The sequence below is a fragment of the Chenopodium album genome, chromosome 22, assembly GCF_948465745.1.
Source record: "Chenopodium album chromosome 22, dcCheAlbu1.1, whole genome shotgun sequence".
NCBI lineage: Eukaryota > Viridiplantae > Streptophyta > Magnoliopsida > Caryophyllales > Amaranthaceae > Chenopodium > Chenopodium album.
In genome coordinates, this window is record NC_137855.1 from 1,301,173 (window position 1) to 1,318,616 (window position 17,444).

A 17,444-nucleotide genomic window follows, 5' to 3' on the forward strand; every position below is an offset into this window, starting at 1 on the left:
ACGAATTACTTTGTCATTAGTTAAAGAACAACTACATAATAAAGCTCCGAAATTGATCGAATGATAGCATGGGATAAAATCATCCCTTGGCCAATCCATACGACTGCATACCTCATTAGCGAAAAACATAGAAACTAGTTAAAACAATTCAAGGGAGTTAAATTAGGTACAAATATTGCAAACAATTCCTCAATTATTATAAGCAATTTTTTATATATATATTAATTTAATAAGTAATTCAATATGTATAAAGTATTAGTATATAGTTCAATAGTCCAAGAACCCTAAATTAGTTACACAGAGGTTATTTAATTAAATTAAGAAAAGATATAATTAGATAAAAGGTAGTGTGAAAGTAAACCATAGATAATACATATTCCAATGATTAAAAAACAAAACACAAAAAAAAAAAAAAAGCATACCTCAAAAGAAGGTGAAGTAGCGTAAAAAAAATGGATCTGAAATAGCAAGGCAAAAGCTTGAAGGCTATATATTCTTAGGAACGATAGAGCATGGCAAAATATATATTCTTATTGTGCATCCAACATAATAAGAGAGTATGGCGAAAAATATCAGAAAAGGCCTACTTATCTTTAGAAAATAATACCAAGCCGTGTCTTTGTGTTTATTTATTGAAGGAAAAGATCATTTTATATATATATATATTTTTTTGAAAGCAATGAAATACCATATTTATAACTTGGTTATTAATTTAACTTCCAACTAATCAACATTATCAAATAAAGTTACATATCCATTAAAAAAAAAAAAAAAAAAAAAAAACATTATAAATTACATAAAATTAACAAAAATTCGACACAGGCTCATAATCACCTTTGAAGCGTTAATGAGTCGATTTATTAGTTCGATATGATAGTGATTTTTAGTTTTTTGTTTTTTTTTTTTTTTGAAAAATGATTTGATTACAAATGAACCTTGGCACTTTAAATTATTCTCAATTTTAAAAAGAAGAAACTATTTTCTTTTTAATATTATGATTAAGTATTGTGTGACATTGATTGATATTTTGAAAATGATTGAACGTAAAAACAAAAAATAAAAATAAAATCGTACAAAAAATTGAAGTGAACAACCATAAAATGAAGTAAGAATTAAAAGTCTTCCTATTCAAACTTCAAAGTCATAACAAAGATTACATAGGAATAGGACAAAGCATAATACAGAGTAATTAAGAACACAAGAAAATGCATTAAGTTCTTCAAACAGCTTCTACAAATTAAGCAACTTTACTAACTACTCTGTATTGTCTACAGATGTGTATTTCTCAGTGTTTTATATTAACACTAGCATTAGTTTTGAGAAGTTCTTCATGTTTTGAATTTTTTGTAAAACAATCACCATCCGAACTGGAAGAACATTACAGAGTGTATTCAACCTGTTAAATGGTGAAGTCAAAAAATATTTGTTTGAACAGAAAAAATAAAAGATTTAAAGGAATTTAAATGAATGATAAACTTTTTTTTTTTTACCTATGATTACAGAAAGTTCTTTACTAAGGGTTTTCAATCTTTTTTCTAAATAATCTTTTCAACTTTTAAGAAGTATCTCTTTCACTGGATCTTGTGGCAGTATCGTAATAGGCATAGAATCGATATTAGGCTCGGACTGTGAGAACAGAATGAGGATCTGCATGGTGACTATAACAAGTAGCAGAAACACAGCCGATACTATTACGCCTTGCCAAGTTGAGAAGAGGCTGGTCCATAACAAGAATCCGAAAGCTCCCATACTAACTAAACACGACCAAACAATCATCACCTGTTCGTAAACAAAACCAACAAAAGCAGATCAATCATGCATACACCAAAAGAGTGAGTATAGTAATCAGTACGTTTTGAGATAGATGTTAGTTGCAAGCCAACAATTAATGCCTTACAGTTAACGACTGCTTTGGTCGACCAAGATCTTGAATTTCCTCGTTGCCAAAACTGCCGCCTGAAAAGTACTTGTCCAAAAATGCATCCTGGTGGTGGAGTTCAAAGGATACAGGATTCACATCAAGCAGCCTAACAAGAATCAACTGAGGATATACTAGTTCTCTTTTCTTTTTGGAAAATTTCTTGATAAGAATGATCTATTTTTTGTTTCAATGCAAATTCACAAGTATATTTGCAACAACTTAAATAAAGTGTAGACATTATTCTAAGATGCTGCTAATTTTATTGGTTCTAAGTTCTAACTATAGCTCTTAGCCTCCTCACACCAGTGTGCAATATCATCGCTTGTTTCAGGCAATTCATGCATCAAATGCCGCTTAACCTGCACTTTTACCTGCAACATAGAGTAGCTAGCAAATCAGCATCAAGAAAGTCTTAAAAGGCACTAATAACACATCATAGCAAAAGAAAGAAAGAAAATGGGGAAGACCAAAATCAGCATTTTTTTTGCTATATTAGCTAGATTTATTTTACTATGCTTCTCTTACTATAATGACAGAATTGTCTACTACTTACCACAATAAGCTCATTTTCTTTTTATACTTCTCTTACTATAATGACAGAAATGTCTGCTACTTACCACAGAAGATTTGCCCTTTAGTAAAGTTAGCAATGAAGGTGGGGAATTATCTCTTGCTACAGTGAAGGTAATATCATATACTGCTGGAACAAATGAGCACAAATGTTTTACAGCCAGAATTAGACCCTGAAAGCACCCAGATGGAAATAACAGTATACATCATTAGAAGGTAGTCCAGATAACAGCTAGAATAAGACCCTGAAATCAACAAGACAGAAGGTAATACTCTCTAGAACAGACAAGAAGACTAAAATAGGAAATAGTCACGCACACATACAATTACACACATGCACTCACACAACAGAAGGAAATTAATAAAAAGAAAAGAGCAAGCTAAAGAAAAAAGGTAAAAAGAGACTGCTAGAGAAATCTTTGTACGGGAAGCAAAACGTTTCTGGGGACAGCCAATCCTTTTCAAATAGAAAACTGCTGAGCATCTAACAGTTTTGGGTGTGTGAAGCGAGTTCCTTCAACAAATAGACCCAACCAAAAGGGAAAAGAAAATTCCTTCAATTTCTCAAAGCTTGACTGATATTTACCATCGAATAATTATTTTACAACAAGAAACAACTCAACCAATAAATATTAAAGATGTATATTGAAGTACCTTTAGGATGCTTTGATCTTCAGTCCACCTCTTTTTGACAAAGATATACTCAGAAAACCACAGTGACCAACCAATAACCTGCATCTGGAGCACGGAATTATTGATTCAAAACGTATAGGAATTGAATACCCTGTGATACCTGACTGTCACCCTGTGATAAATTGTGTACAAAAGGATCTAATGGTATGGAATCATCTTATATCAATTTGTAAGGAACTGATGAACTGCATAATGATACATAAAATAATTTGACTGCATTTAGTTAGCAACGATCATCATTAGCAATCTCAAATTCTCAAGAGATTTATTTAGTTAGTGAAATGTTTCTTTAAACATTATTACTCAGATTTCAGAGTGACATGTAGATCATCAAAAATGAACTTGTACATCAGTTGCATAAATGTAGATCTGCTGTCAGAGAAACACAGTAACCTCATCCATAGAAACTCACTGGAAGTTGAAAATTTCAGACATGAAAACTCCTAATGCAAGATTACATTGGAATCCCAATTTCTCACAACAATTGAAGCAATAGAAATTCACCGGAAGATAATTTAAGAAATCCTTCTTGATTTTTTTTTTTTTTTTTGACAAGAAGAAATCCTTCTTGATAGCCATAGGCACATAGTAAAACCAAGGCAAGCTGCTCTCTGTTATAGAGCAAACACACAGCTGTAAATGACTTGGTTGTATGTACTCATCAGTCTTGAACTGATTAAAGGCCATTATAATCCTTGTATACATTACCTTTATGTGTGTCAGTTAAAAAAAAGTACATGGAAAGGTTATTTCTTTTGGAAGGTAATGTAGGATAATAGCATAGGTCCACTCATATATATGAATCGATCTCAAAACCACCAGAGTCAGAGTTATCTTTGATTACAGGTAGAGACCTTTTTCACCATAGGTGAAGGTATACAGACAAGTTTCACCCTACACTGCTTAATTAGGTGCTCAGATACTGAGTTTAGGACGGAATTTTGAATCAACAAATCTCAAGGTGATTTCATCTGTACAAGCCATGCGGATTCTCTCAGGGGTAGCAGGATTGTCAAGAGGAAACCATCCACTGTAACCTGCTTCTGCTCTTGCAGCTATGATTGCATCTTTGATAGCAAAAAATACAGCGGAAGCAAGGAAGAATGGAGGTTCGCCAACAGCTTTGGAAGAATGTATAGCTTTAGGATGTGGTGATCCCTGCACATCAGTCCAAAATTAATATGTTATAACATATTTAACTTGCAGTCAGATACAAGATTCTAATTTGTAGTGTCACACACAAGGACAACTTTAAGCAATAACACAAGGAATATAAGCAACATTATTAGGGGTCACTTTTACTTTGCCCATATATATGCTTCTTAACTAGAAACCAAGTTTCAAAATAATAAAAAAAAGATGAGATTCTAGCCATTAGCATTAAGCTCAAGCTTCCTTCTTACATGCATACCCTTCCCGAGTTTGAAAGCAGTGAAGCACATACTACGGAATATCTAATAAAGGGCACGGATACATTGGCAGCATACGCAATCAAGCAGATTTTTTTTTTTTTTTTTTTATTTTAACTACAGTCTTATGGATTTCCTTCTATATAACTCACAAATTAGGATGTATACAGAAGCATCTAACACTATAACTAGAGACGACAAGTGTACAAACCTTCAAAAGAGAGATGCTGAATTTTGAGGGAGCATCATTCAGGGATGGAATTTTATAATTCCCAGGTCCACATGTATAAAGGAAGCCAGGAGGTATCCACTTATGAGCATCATCTCCCCACTTGAGCTCCTCTAAAGCAACCCAACCCAACCCCTGTACAAACGCCCCTTCAATCTGCAATAAATATGAGTTATAAAGAACTGATCATGCAGGATATACGTTCAGTAAAGTTTAGCAGTGATTTTCTCTAACTTATGTGAAACTATCCCAAACTTTACAAATTTAAGCAATAAGAGTCAATACCATAATTTAGAAACAGTTGGTAAAACAAAATTTATACACAACAGCAGTCAATCCTATAACAAATACTGGTCCTGACATTTTCTCCATGTTATTAAAACATGGACATGAGTCACGTGACTCACTACTCCTAGGTTATTTCAAGTTCCATCAATCCTTCAAAGTAATTAAAATATAAAATAAAAAAAAATGGAACTTTTACACAGATACCAATTTTGAAAAGGTTATTTGAAGCTAAATACAGCATATCAATATATATGGGTTGCCAACTTATAACCAAACCAAACAATGCCATTTCCACTTGACTTCCCCAACCATTCTTCTAATTCAATAAGCTCAAGCAGTTAAGATTTAGAATTTCTGCAGGGAAAAGTACCTGACCAACATCTATGGTCGGATTGAGAGAATGTCCAAGATCAAGAATGATGTTTGCAACTCTTGTGTGGAAATCTCCGGTCAATGTGTCTATTTCAACCTCAGCAAAAGCAGAGCCACACGTGTAATCACTAAAAGGTTTCCCCTTGCAAGTTTTCCAATCAAAGCCAACATCAGGAGTAGCATGGAAACCATGAGCAGATAGGTCTATTCTCTCCACATAGCATGCATGTGCCAACTGAAAGAAACAAAAGTGGTCAATATCATCTAAAAGAGAGGGGGAAAACTAAACAATGGAAAAAGTATGTTATTGTCTAGACATACTACCTCAACAAATGAGAAATAGTTGTGTTTTGAAGCAATAGGTTCCATCCTTGCTTTTATCTGCTCACAAGCATCTAGAACTGCAGCACCATACATATCAGAACTTGCAGATGCAGCAGTTGGTGAAGAATTGGGAACCTGTTGGCAGCCAACAAAAACAACAAAATACAGGTAAGTGGATTCTACGATAAATTATTCCTGTATGAGAATTTGACATCTTCTGCTGCTTGTTACCTTATCTGTACTAGTTTCAGATATGAATACAGAGCTAAGAGGAATGTTAAAAGCAGAAGCAGCAACTTGGGCTACTTTTGTATGTAAGCCTTGTCCCATCTCAACACCCCCATGAGTAACTAGTACAGTGCCGTCAGTATACACGAACAAGGGCACCTGCCTACATTCATTGCAATCAACAAATAACAACAATGAAGAATGAAAGATGAAACACCTCTCTCTACTCTCTTTATAGACATGCTAGACTATTCACAAGTGGGTTCGGCTACATGAACCAAAAGTGATTATTCCGTGTAGTCATCAACAAAAATCTTCCTCCTCCAACCCTTACGATCCAATGTCTCATCCTCATGCAAACCCATATACAGGATAAGTAAATTCAAGCAAAAATGAAGTAGAGAAGGACAAGAAGGATCAAGTATTTACTACTTGACTACTTCCCTTCCACAAGCAATACCATCATCATACCCAGATCTTATTAAGATTAATGTAGATAACAAAATATAAGCCTCAGAAAGTTCTATCCCAAAACCAATTGGCAACGATAGTATTAGTTCCTCAAGCTACCTGATTCATAAACTTGGTTGTAAATGAAATTCCAAATTTTGTGGGGATCATAGCAATTCCACGTTTTTTCCATCGATTTTGAACATTAAACTTGTCAACCTCTGCACGCGCACTTGGAAAGTTGCATGAAGATTTCAGTTGACTCCACATCTCACGCAATGTGAAATGCTCAAGGACTTGCCCATAATGCAACATTGATCCTTCACTTTGGAAATTTTTTTCCTAAGACAACAAAAAATAGATTATTACCTAAACCTTTATTAGTATATTCAATGTAATTTCATCAAAATGATAATAATTTTACAAGCAAGGCATCAACGCCTCACAAAAAAACTAATACAGCAAACAGTCTTACCCTGATCTCCTCTGGGCTCTTCTTGAGCTCCATGGCTATCCTCTGGATCCAATTTTCGGCAATAAGCATCCCTTGAGGGCCACCAAATCCGCGGAAGGCAGTGTTGCTTGCAAAATTAGTGAAGCAAACATTTCCATTAATCTGAATATTTGGTATCTCATAAACATTGTCTGAGTGAAACATTGCACGTTCAAGGACATTAAGAGAGAGATCAAGTGAATTTCCAGCATTGTTATAAATCTCAAGGTCCAGAGCAAGCAGCTTTCCCTCATTTGTAAATCCTACCTGTACTCAGTGAAATATTACATGATTTACATCAATTAAGTTAAAATATCGAACATCTGAAGTCCGTGAAACAAGGTCATAGAAAGGATAGAAAGGCTATATATCTTTCACATAGGAAGGGTCAATTGAAAAAACACAGACACAAGGTGTGTGAGAAAAGGATGCAAGGTTTCCAACTCATGTTCAACTGAGAACAAGATACAAGTCTTACAAGGGCAAGACATCTTTTTCACTTGAAATCTTTACACCACTGCCCAATGGAGGATGTTGATTGAACGCGATGCAATAAGAAACAATAAAGTAAAAAATTAAATAAAGGTAGAGAGAAGAACATTTCATTTTAAAAAATTTCTCATGGCATACACCTTATTCTGAACCATGGCTATTGGCCCATAAAGTTTTCATGAAACTTGTGAAAGGAATATTCCACATAGATTTTGAGGTGTATTCTAGTACAGAATGTTGTTTATCTAGATAGTACATAACCCATTCCATAATCCTACCATTGCTAACATATGTTGAATTCAAATCATTGGCATGAAACAACTGTTGGCATTCAGCACCTAAAAATCTGAAGATGTAATCACCACCGAAAAAGCATGGAAGTAATTATTTGATGCAATTTTTACAAGTTGCGAATAATTTTAGATCTCTAATCTAAAGTTCTGGTGGCTATTACCTTGATCTTAACATTTTAAAACACCATTATGCACATATTTTCTATTCTCCTTTGCAGTCAATGTTGAAGACCAAAATTAAGAGTTACCTATTGTCTTTATACAAGCAGCATAAAGGTTTGATGGAGCTTTTTATTTGGAATGAAGATGACGTTTGGTGTAAGAATAATCTAACAACAAGATTATTTATGGATTGTTTTAGTTTACAACACACAAGTCTCCAACATGCATGCCAATCACAGCATAGCAATAGTCAAAATAAAAAACTAGAGAAACTAAACTGTACCTTATATTTTCCAAGAAAGCTGTGACGCTTTCCGGTTATCATCATGTCTACATCTCGGTCTAAGGTGAGTTTTACATGACGGTTTAGCAGATAACATGGAACAGAAGCTGCAGCAGCAATGAAAGCTGCTCTAGTCTCCTTGCCACCAAATCCACCACCAATTCTCTTCGTTTTGCAAACTACTTTTGACATAGGAAGACCAAGTACCTGACTAACATACTTTTGGTGCTTCTGAAGTGCCTGCAGAGTGATTGATTTTATGAAAATTGATAAACAAAAAAATAAAAAGGAAAACTTACATGCGGAAGACATCTAAAACTAAACATTACAATGCCGTCAATGGTGCATAAGAAAAACATGAAACTATAAAAAGATGCATACCTGAGTAGATGAGATCATATGGACCTCATTACCATTGTCCACGGTCCACACTAAACTGCTCATTGATTCCAGATAGAAATGCTCCTGACCACCTACTTGTACTTCTCCTTCTATGATACTGTCACACTCACCTGACTGAAAGCAAAGATCAACATCACCTTTCTTGAATCTCCTCTCTGAGCCAGGATGAAAGCTTTTAGATTTAAGTGCATCCTCTATAGATAGTATAGGAGGAAGTTCTTCGTACACTACATGCACGCTTCTTGCAGCCAGATTTGCATTTTCATGGGTATCAGCAACTACTATCCCAATCACCTGTAAATTCACAGACATTAGTTCAAAAGCTGCCAGGATAAAGTTTGAACAAGGTAACTAATTCTTTTAGATGAACTAACAACCAATAGAATGAACTCTAAAGCTCTGTATCATAGTTCTATACCTGGCCCACACAAGTTACCAATTCTGAAGCAAAGAGCTCCTCGTCAGAGACAATGGGTCCAATAGAATTATCCCCAGGGATATCTTTAGCATAAAAAACGCCTGCAAAGCCAGGTGAGGACTTTGCGCCCAAATCATCAATTGAGACTATGCGAGCATGAGGCTTTCTACTCAGGATCAATGCAGCATGTAACCCATTAGGTGGCATTGCCATATCATCAGCATATTCTGCCTCACCTGTGACCTATAAAGAGTGACAGAATAATATAGTAAGAGCACTAAAAAAAACTATATAAAATCTAGCTTTATGAAAAACAGAAAAAGATTAAAATTATAGGAATAATCATTCAAAATTATCAAGTACTTCACATCTAAATTTATACTTCATATTACATAAATGACGCCAACTTCAGGTTGTAACATTATAATGAACAATCATAAGTAAAAATGTTTTAGTGAATAAACCACAGCCCTGCTCCGTAACCCCCCCCCCCCCCACCACACACACACACACACACACACACACACACACACACACAAACCACCAAAATAAAAATTTGAAAGCAAAACAAAAGTTCTGTGTGAAAAGGGATTTTCCTGATATTATTGTCACAGACCTGAAGTGTTGCAGATAGATGCATCTCTGGAGATCCTACAGCTGTCCCATGTTTGACAATCTCATAGTCCTGACTCCCAGTTACAGGTGGCCTATGGTATGGTTGTATCGCTGACAGATATGATGGAGGTACAGGTGTCTTTACATCTAATTCTCGAGATACCCACAAAAAATATTTGAAGAAAAAACTTAATGTCAAAGATTTTCTGAACTCCACCATCCCACCTGGTGCATCTTCCTTAAGTAATACGTCCACCTCCAGGACTTTTAAGGCCCCATCTAGCAACTCCTTGTTCCAACTCTTTCCTATGAGAAAATCTTTTGTTTTTGACGCAAAAAAAGAAACAGCAGCAACCCCTCCATAGACAATTGATGCATCTGAAACAAGCCATTCTTTGTCCTTTTTCTGAAGGTGAACACGCATCCCGGCATTTACTAATGCAATATCATCATCTTTACGATGAGCTTGCTTAAACTCTTTCACAAACTCACAAGGCCTTGTCCATGGTAAATGAATTGATAGTAAAATCTCATCACTTGACAAATCAATCTTACGATACCCCAAGAAAAAGTTCTCTGCCAAAACTGTTCTAATGTTTCCCTTGCTATTGATAATGTGAAACTTTGCTCCGGTAGCCATCCAAAGAGGATTCAAATCTGATATTGGACTAGCAGTGCAGATATTGCCACCAACAGATGCAACATTTCTTATCTGAGTTCCAGCAAACCATTTTAGTTGCTCAATAAAAGCATTACAAGATGATACTTCATGAGCAGCACGGTCTAAAGAAACTCTTCTAAGAACACTCAGAAGCTCAGACAGTTTCACAGCAGCCCCTATCTCCAATCCGTTAACTTTCACTTGTAAGATGTTTAACTCAGGCACCTGTGCAACTGACACAAGAACTTTATACTGCAACCTCTTCAGCCTCATTTCGATTCCAACCTCAGTGTTACCATTTACCAACTTTGCCTCTGGATATTTGGCTTTTAACTCTAGAACATGTTGAAGTGACACAGGTCGATACCACTTAAGCCCACCAAAACCACTCAAGCTTAAAAAGGCAGATTTCCTTAGCAATAGCTCCGGAGGAAAAATAAGCTCTCTATCATTGTATTTGCTACCATCGATATCACTATACGAAAGTTGTTTGTACCTTTCATTGCAAGTCCCACTTTCCTTCATATTTTCAGAGTTGCTATCAGATTTTAATCCACAAGAACAGGGTTTACCAGTAGATGGACATATGAACTCATTGCCTTTCCGACCTGCCAAGGTAGCATCGGTGTATATCATGTCATCGGTTTTAGCGAAAACTCTGAAGGCATCAACAATTGGCCTATAACCTGTGCAACGGCACAAGTTCCCTGCCAAACATTCTTCAATTTGCTGCTCAGTTGGAGGAGTTTGACAGGATCTTAGTAAAGCATACATGGACATAATAAATCCAGGAGTACAAAATCCACACTGGGAGCCATGTGACCTTGCCAATGATTCCTGCAAAGATAACTTATAATAAATAACAGAAAGGTTACAAAACAGTTCCAGTTTTCACTAAAATTTGTCAGGAAAGTGCTATCCTGTTGTCAGAGGAATTTGAGATAATCAAAAGCCCAAATGAAAAAGAAAACAGTGCTGCATCTGCAGTTCTTCACCAAAGTGCTATCCTGTTGTCAGATGAATTTGAGATAATCAAAAGCTGAAAAAAAAATGAAAAGAAAACAAAATTTCATAGGCTCAGGTGGAGGCTATTTGTAACTTGTTAGCCTCTACCACTTATGCCATAAGGCATATACTACTTAAAGGACATATATTTTGATTTTCCCTGCCTCACGTATATCTCTCAATTGCCCAACAAGAAGTTTCTGAATACAGTGTATATTCTCAATAAAAACAGAACAAACACCCAGTAAATTTGGTTTTTCTTTCTAGAAACAGAATTTTGTCTATCTTTACCAAAGTTTAGGTTTGAGATGGGGGAGCAGTCTATCAGGTAATTCAACTCCTCCAACTACTCCGTGTCTTCTTAACTGAAAGTTTTATCTAACATGTGTAATGGACCGATTTCGGTCACCCAGTGATTTCAGATTTTAAACAGCAAAGTAATAAAGGTGAAAGCTTTAAATTGATTAATAATAGTAAAAGGGTTACAAACGATAATTTAATAGCTTAAGGCTATCAATCTTCGAAAGTGAGTTTATCTCACAACTCTCCAAAATGGCTTTAGGCCATAACTCTCTAAAGGGTTCATATCAAATTTCTGCCTCCTTTCCACTTTCCCTTCTCTATCTATTTATACTAAAGCTAAAGACTCTAACCTAATAATAATACTACACTTCCAATATTACCCTTCCTTATGTTAGTCTATTACAACAGGGAAGAGGATAGGAAATTAAAAATTGCTAAACCCTTTATTTTCAACTTTAAAGCATCCTTCCTCAAGTTTGTTTAATGAAGAACCTGTAAAACATTTCAAAATCTGAAAAGCTCTTGTGTACTTATAATGATATATGAAGTTTGATCCTCTTTCGATGAAATCAAATAGAAAGGGAAGAATTGAACCTGCACTGGATGCAAGCCAAGTTTACGACTTCCAATGCCTTCCACTGTGATTACATGCATTCCTTCTACAGAGTACAGTGGAGCCAAACATGCATTAACTGCATGGTGCCTGGTAGAGGAAGGAAAAAACTATGAAATTAAAACAATCTCTTTAATATGGTTTGGTTTGTCATCCATTAAAGATGCGATAGTAATAATAAAATAAAAGTGCTCGACCCACATGGATTCATGTTCTAATCCTGCTAGAACAAAGTGCAGTTAGCAGAAGTAACTACTATTCAAATAGTGTAAAATTTACGCAGAAAATGGACAAGACGAGTTCCTACAGATGAAACTATGCCATCCTTCTAAAGTTCAAAGGTAATTCCTGACGGTAGAAAAAGTAGTATACAGTCATCATTGCGATCACAGTGACAGAAGCAGCACCTGACTAGTTACTTTGTACTTCATGAGTCACAATCATCACTGCATCAATTGATACATTTACAAATACTACGATTCATCTTTGTGATTCATTATATTTGGAGGATAATCATAGGCTATACTGCATAACATATTTTTTGAAGAAATCAGGCGTTCAGATAATATTAAAGTATCAAGATGCACCACGCCAATATTAACAGATTGCTACTGCAATAAAATGATGGGCTATCAGTCACAACTGATTTCGTAGTGCTAGTTAACACACATAGTCCCAACTGCTTTCCGCACAACAGTTAGTTGAAAAATTTAACAGAACTTTGTATGACAGAAGGCTTTAATATGATACAATGCTCCCTACTTTCACTCATAGCCACCAAAAATAACAGCTGCTTTTCACACCATGCTATTAGTTTGCCATTTTATTATAATTCAGTATAAAACTCTCCAAGCAAAGAACCTCCTAACCCTTCTAAGCAATACCCAACTTATAGATGATGACAGTAACCACTTTAGTTTCTTATAATTAATATTAATTAATGGGCATAGATCAAGCCAAACAGGAGCAAACAAGCAGATAATTTAGTTAAACAGAGACTCACACACATTTCTTGTGCTGCTGATCATAGTAGGAGACCATAACTGTACAAGCACCACAACCTCCTTCACCACATCCTAATTTTGTCCCAGTTAGACCAAGATCTGCATCAAAAAGCATAGATCACATCATCATTAAACAAACCAATCAAATTGCAACATGAATATAATGCTATAGCCATGAATACTTACAGTCAAATCACCAAATTAATCAACAAAAATTTTAAAAACCCTTCAGCCACTTGTAAGGTAATGAGTCATGAGTGTATGACCGTATGAAAAAGAGCAATGAGCCTATCTTCTCATAGGATATAGATAAATGGGTTCATTTTATATCCCCCTTTTACTTCCTCTTCCCTTGACTCACCTCTCCCTTACACAGTCTCTTTCCCTGCTTCTCTTCCTTACACTATAGGAGATAAGAAAAACAGATTGTTCCGATGCCAGTTGCATTCGCAATGCATCAAACTATGCATAACACCCTTTGGGCTAATCCGGATTCGGGGATTAGTTTTAAGTGGTTAGGTTCTAGTCCCCTCCCAATTGTTGTTGTGGGGATCGAACACAGGTCCTCTCTACCAAGTGTAGTCCCAATCACCACTACACCAACCGTCAATTGGTTTTTTTTTTTTCTTCATTGGACATTAATTTTGGATTCTAGGGAGTTGGGGACTATCATTAAACTAAGGGGGCGTTTGGTTCAAACAATGGTATGGGTTTGGAATGAGGAATGAAACCATGGGATTGGAACTTGATACTTGATTTCATGTGTTTGGTTTTTATCTAGGAATGATAGTTTTCCTTTTAATTTTAAACCTAAAGGTATGGGTATGAGCCATATCCACCTCCCCCCTTGGGTTTCAAAAACCCATACCTTGGGGGTTTGAGGTATGGGTTTGAAAATTGAAATTTCAGGAAACAAACACAAGGTATGGGTTTTGGTCATTCCAAACCCATACCTTATACCTAATCTGCTTGAACCAAACACCCCCTAAATCATTTCTCAACAACAAAGCACAGTAACAACAGAATAAGTCATGATCATAAACTTGCAAAATACAGAACTTAATACATACTTGAACTCAAAAAAGTAGAATTAAGATTACAAATTTAAAACAACAATGAAGAATTATACAGTAATTAGTTTAGTATTATACCTCTGAGATACTGAAGAAGAGTCAAGTGAGCTAAACCATCAGAAAGAACTTTCCGAACACCATTGATGTAAACAATAGCTTCATATGATTCTTTTTCTTCGGTTAATCCAACTTTTTCTTCACTCATCAAAGATCCCATTTTTCCCCCCCGAAGATCACTGTAAATTTCTACTTTTACATTAATCAATTATCCATAATTCAGAAAGAAATAAACAAAAAAAAAAAAAACAAATAGTATTTGATTTGGGAATTTATAGTATAGTTTAATTAATCAAAGAGCATCTTCTACCTAGCCACCACCTAACATTCACCCAGAAAAATCCACCTCCATGAATCCCACCATTATTTACCAAAAAAAAAAAAAAAAAAAAAAAAAAAAAACCTTCTCACCATTAACAACGGCTTTATTTATTCAAATTTGAGCATGAAAACACTAGATCTAGAGTTTTCGTGGTAAAATTTGACCATTAAAACCTCAACATGAAAACTTTAATGGTGGTGATGAAACACAGAAACAAGGAAGATAGAGGAGGAAGAGCCCGTCAGCCGGGTCGGTGAGGGGAATTTCGGGCCCAAATCGGGCTTGCTTAGCTTGAAAAAGGCACCTTTGTTTTAGGGCTCAAAATAGTGGACTCGAGTACAAGTTTATTGCCTTAAATTTAGCCCGGTCTAAATGGGCCAACTTGTTTGACCCAAGCTCAACCCGATCCATTGGTGATCAAGTGTACCACATTGGATATTTATACCCAAATATTTTAGGGGTCGTTTGGTTCATTAAGCTGAAATGGATCGGTATGGATACTCATACGGTCATACTTGTATGATATGGATTCTATACCTCATACCAATTTAATGAGTAAATACGCAAATGAGTAAGTCAAGTGTAGAAGACTAATACGAAGTACAGTGCAAGTCTTTTCCACTTGTATTTTAGTAATTAAGTAAAAACAAGTAAAATGCAAAGCAAAACAAAATAGTAGTAAATTAAAATAATTATGAACGTAAGAGTATATATTGGTTTTAACAAAAGTGAGTAAGACTTTGGGAAATAATCAAATAAAGGAGTATACTAACATTTGTTGTTGGAGACCAATAATTCTTGGTCTCACAAACGGCGGCAGGGCAAGGGTGGCTTCTCCGATGGTCACACAATGGTGGGGGCGGTGGTTGTAACGGAGATTGTAGAGCAATAACCTAACAAGGTGCAAGGAAGTTTATTGGATTAATTAATTGTACACATACCAAATTATATCAATCTCTTATAGTAGTATATTAACTTGTATATATATTTTGCTTTACTTACTTTTGATACTTGGTTTGCGGTGGTATGGGCTATTCTTCATGCATGGCTATTTATAAAGGATTGATGAAGCTTAATATATAACGTAAGCAATGATGAGATCATGTTAAAATTGTTAATGTTATTTTTGAAGGAGGAAGAAAATAGTTTGGATTAGTGGCATGCATGCATGAAAAGAGTTTACGTTGTTTGTGACATTTGGCAAACATGGTTGTTATGTTACGTTGACCATGCATGAAACTATGAAAGTCTTGCATTATACTACGTACTTTTGAATAGAAAGGAAATAAGAAGACTTTAGGGGCTTGTTACGTTGAATTCAGTTGAATTCAGTTCAATCCAGTTCAGCTCAGCTGAGCTCAGCTCAGTTTAATTTAGTTCAGCTCAATTCAGTTCAGTTCAGCTGAGTTCAGTTCAGTTCAGTTTAATTCAGTTCAGTTCAGTTCAGCTCCTAATTTCCTTCTCTTATAAAATATTCATTTCACTTCAGTTCAGTTCAGCTGAGTTCAGTCAATGAGAACAGGCCCTAAGTTGTTAGGGGCTATATCGTAATTTTAAAAGCTTGTTGGTTAAATTTCCAATTATTCAGTTGGATATATAATTGGGTTTATGAAGTATTTATTTAAATATGGATTATTTGAGTACTTAATTGGAGTCTTGGACATTAGCCAAATAATTTCGAATGATATGTAAAAAATTAATTAATCGTAAAGTAATATTTTTGTACTCAAACGCCTTGGTTTTGTATTGTTGAAATATGATTTGGTTATAAAAGCAACATTAGCTTGGCACCTTAAATTATTCTCAAATTAAAAAGGAATTACGGAGTAGTTTCTTTCTAATACTATTATTAATATATATTGTGTGACATTAGTTAGTATTTTGAATCCGGTGAGAGTGCAATAATTTGTTTATAGATCAATATTACATTTTCGTAATAATGGCTAAAAGGTTTTAGGAGAATTATAAAGTGGGACTAGACCAAAAGATGAATTTTATAATACTTCATATGAAGTACGACAATTAGTGAGATATTTTTAATTGTTATTAGGAAAGAGTAAATATAAAAAAAAAAAAAATTAAAAAAAAAAGTAGTGTAATTGGGGTTGGTAGGAGAGATAAATAATAAAATAGTAGACCAAACAAGAAAGTGTTGTAATCTATACTAATCTATTAAAAGGCGTTACTAAGAACGTCTTCGTACACCCAACCTTTTATAAGAAAAATAGTTATTTAACCATTTAAGTCACTCATAAACTACATTATAAATATGTAAATAAATGTTAATTAAAGTAGCAACCGGTGCAGCGCTCAGGCTACACATTAGTTTTTATGAAACGGATGTAAAAGGAAAATGCTATGATTATTACGAAATAGAGGGAATAACACGTAAATATCGCAAAAAAGTTTAAGTTTATAACCCAAAAAAAAAAAAAAAAAAAAAAAAAAAAGAAAAAAGTGAAGTATAGAATTGGTGTTTCCTATATACACGTAGTATTTAAACTTAAAAAAATGTGTCTTCAAAAGAAAAGAAAGAAAAGAAAGAAAAATTAAAATAAAAATATAAAAAAATAAATAAATAAAAGAAGAAGAAGAAGAAGATGTAACGAAGATTATCACAGGAAATAAATGGTATCAAATTATCAATGTATTATTTAACACAACATAATCCCTAGACAACTCCCAAAGATGGTCGTAACTCGTAATATGGAGTATTTAAATCACAAGAATATGAATTAAGTCTTGAGAGTGCCAAATCAACCTA

General features: G+C 34.8%; 2 pseudogenes across 1 annotated transcript; both read right to left on the reverse strand.

The window, feature by feature from the left end:
* Window positions 1-1,526: 1,526 nt before the first annotated feature.
* Window positions 1,527-3,447, reverse strand: LOC145603467 (1-acyl-sn-glycerol-3-phosphate acyltransferase 2-like; annotated as a pseudogene).
* A 505-nt stretch (window positions 3,448-3,952) lies between these two features.
* LOC145603466 (xanthine dehydrogenase 1-like) lies at window positions 3,953-14,746 on the reverse strand (annotated as a pseudogene). The gene is made up of 14 exons (XR_014104865.1): window positions 14,380-14,746; window positions 13,228-13,327; window positions 12,206-12,314; window positions 9,644-11,140; window positions 9,028-9,270; window positions 8,589-8,903; window positions 8,208-8,447; window positions 6,960-7,244; window positions 6,605-6,826; window positions 6,038-6,197; window positions 5,807-5,941; window positions 5,481-5,717; window positions 4,805-4,978; window positions 3,953-4,342 (listed from the first exon to the last, which is right to left on the reverse strand). The product of XR_014104865.1 is annotated as a xanthine dehydrogenase 1-like (transcript).
* Between the last annotated feature and the right edge of the window lie 2,698 nt (window positions 14,747-17,444).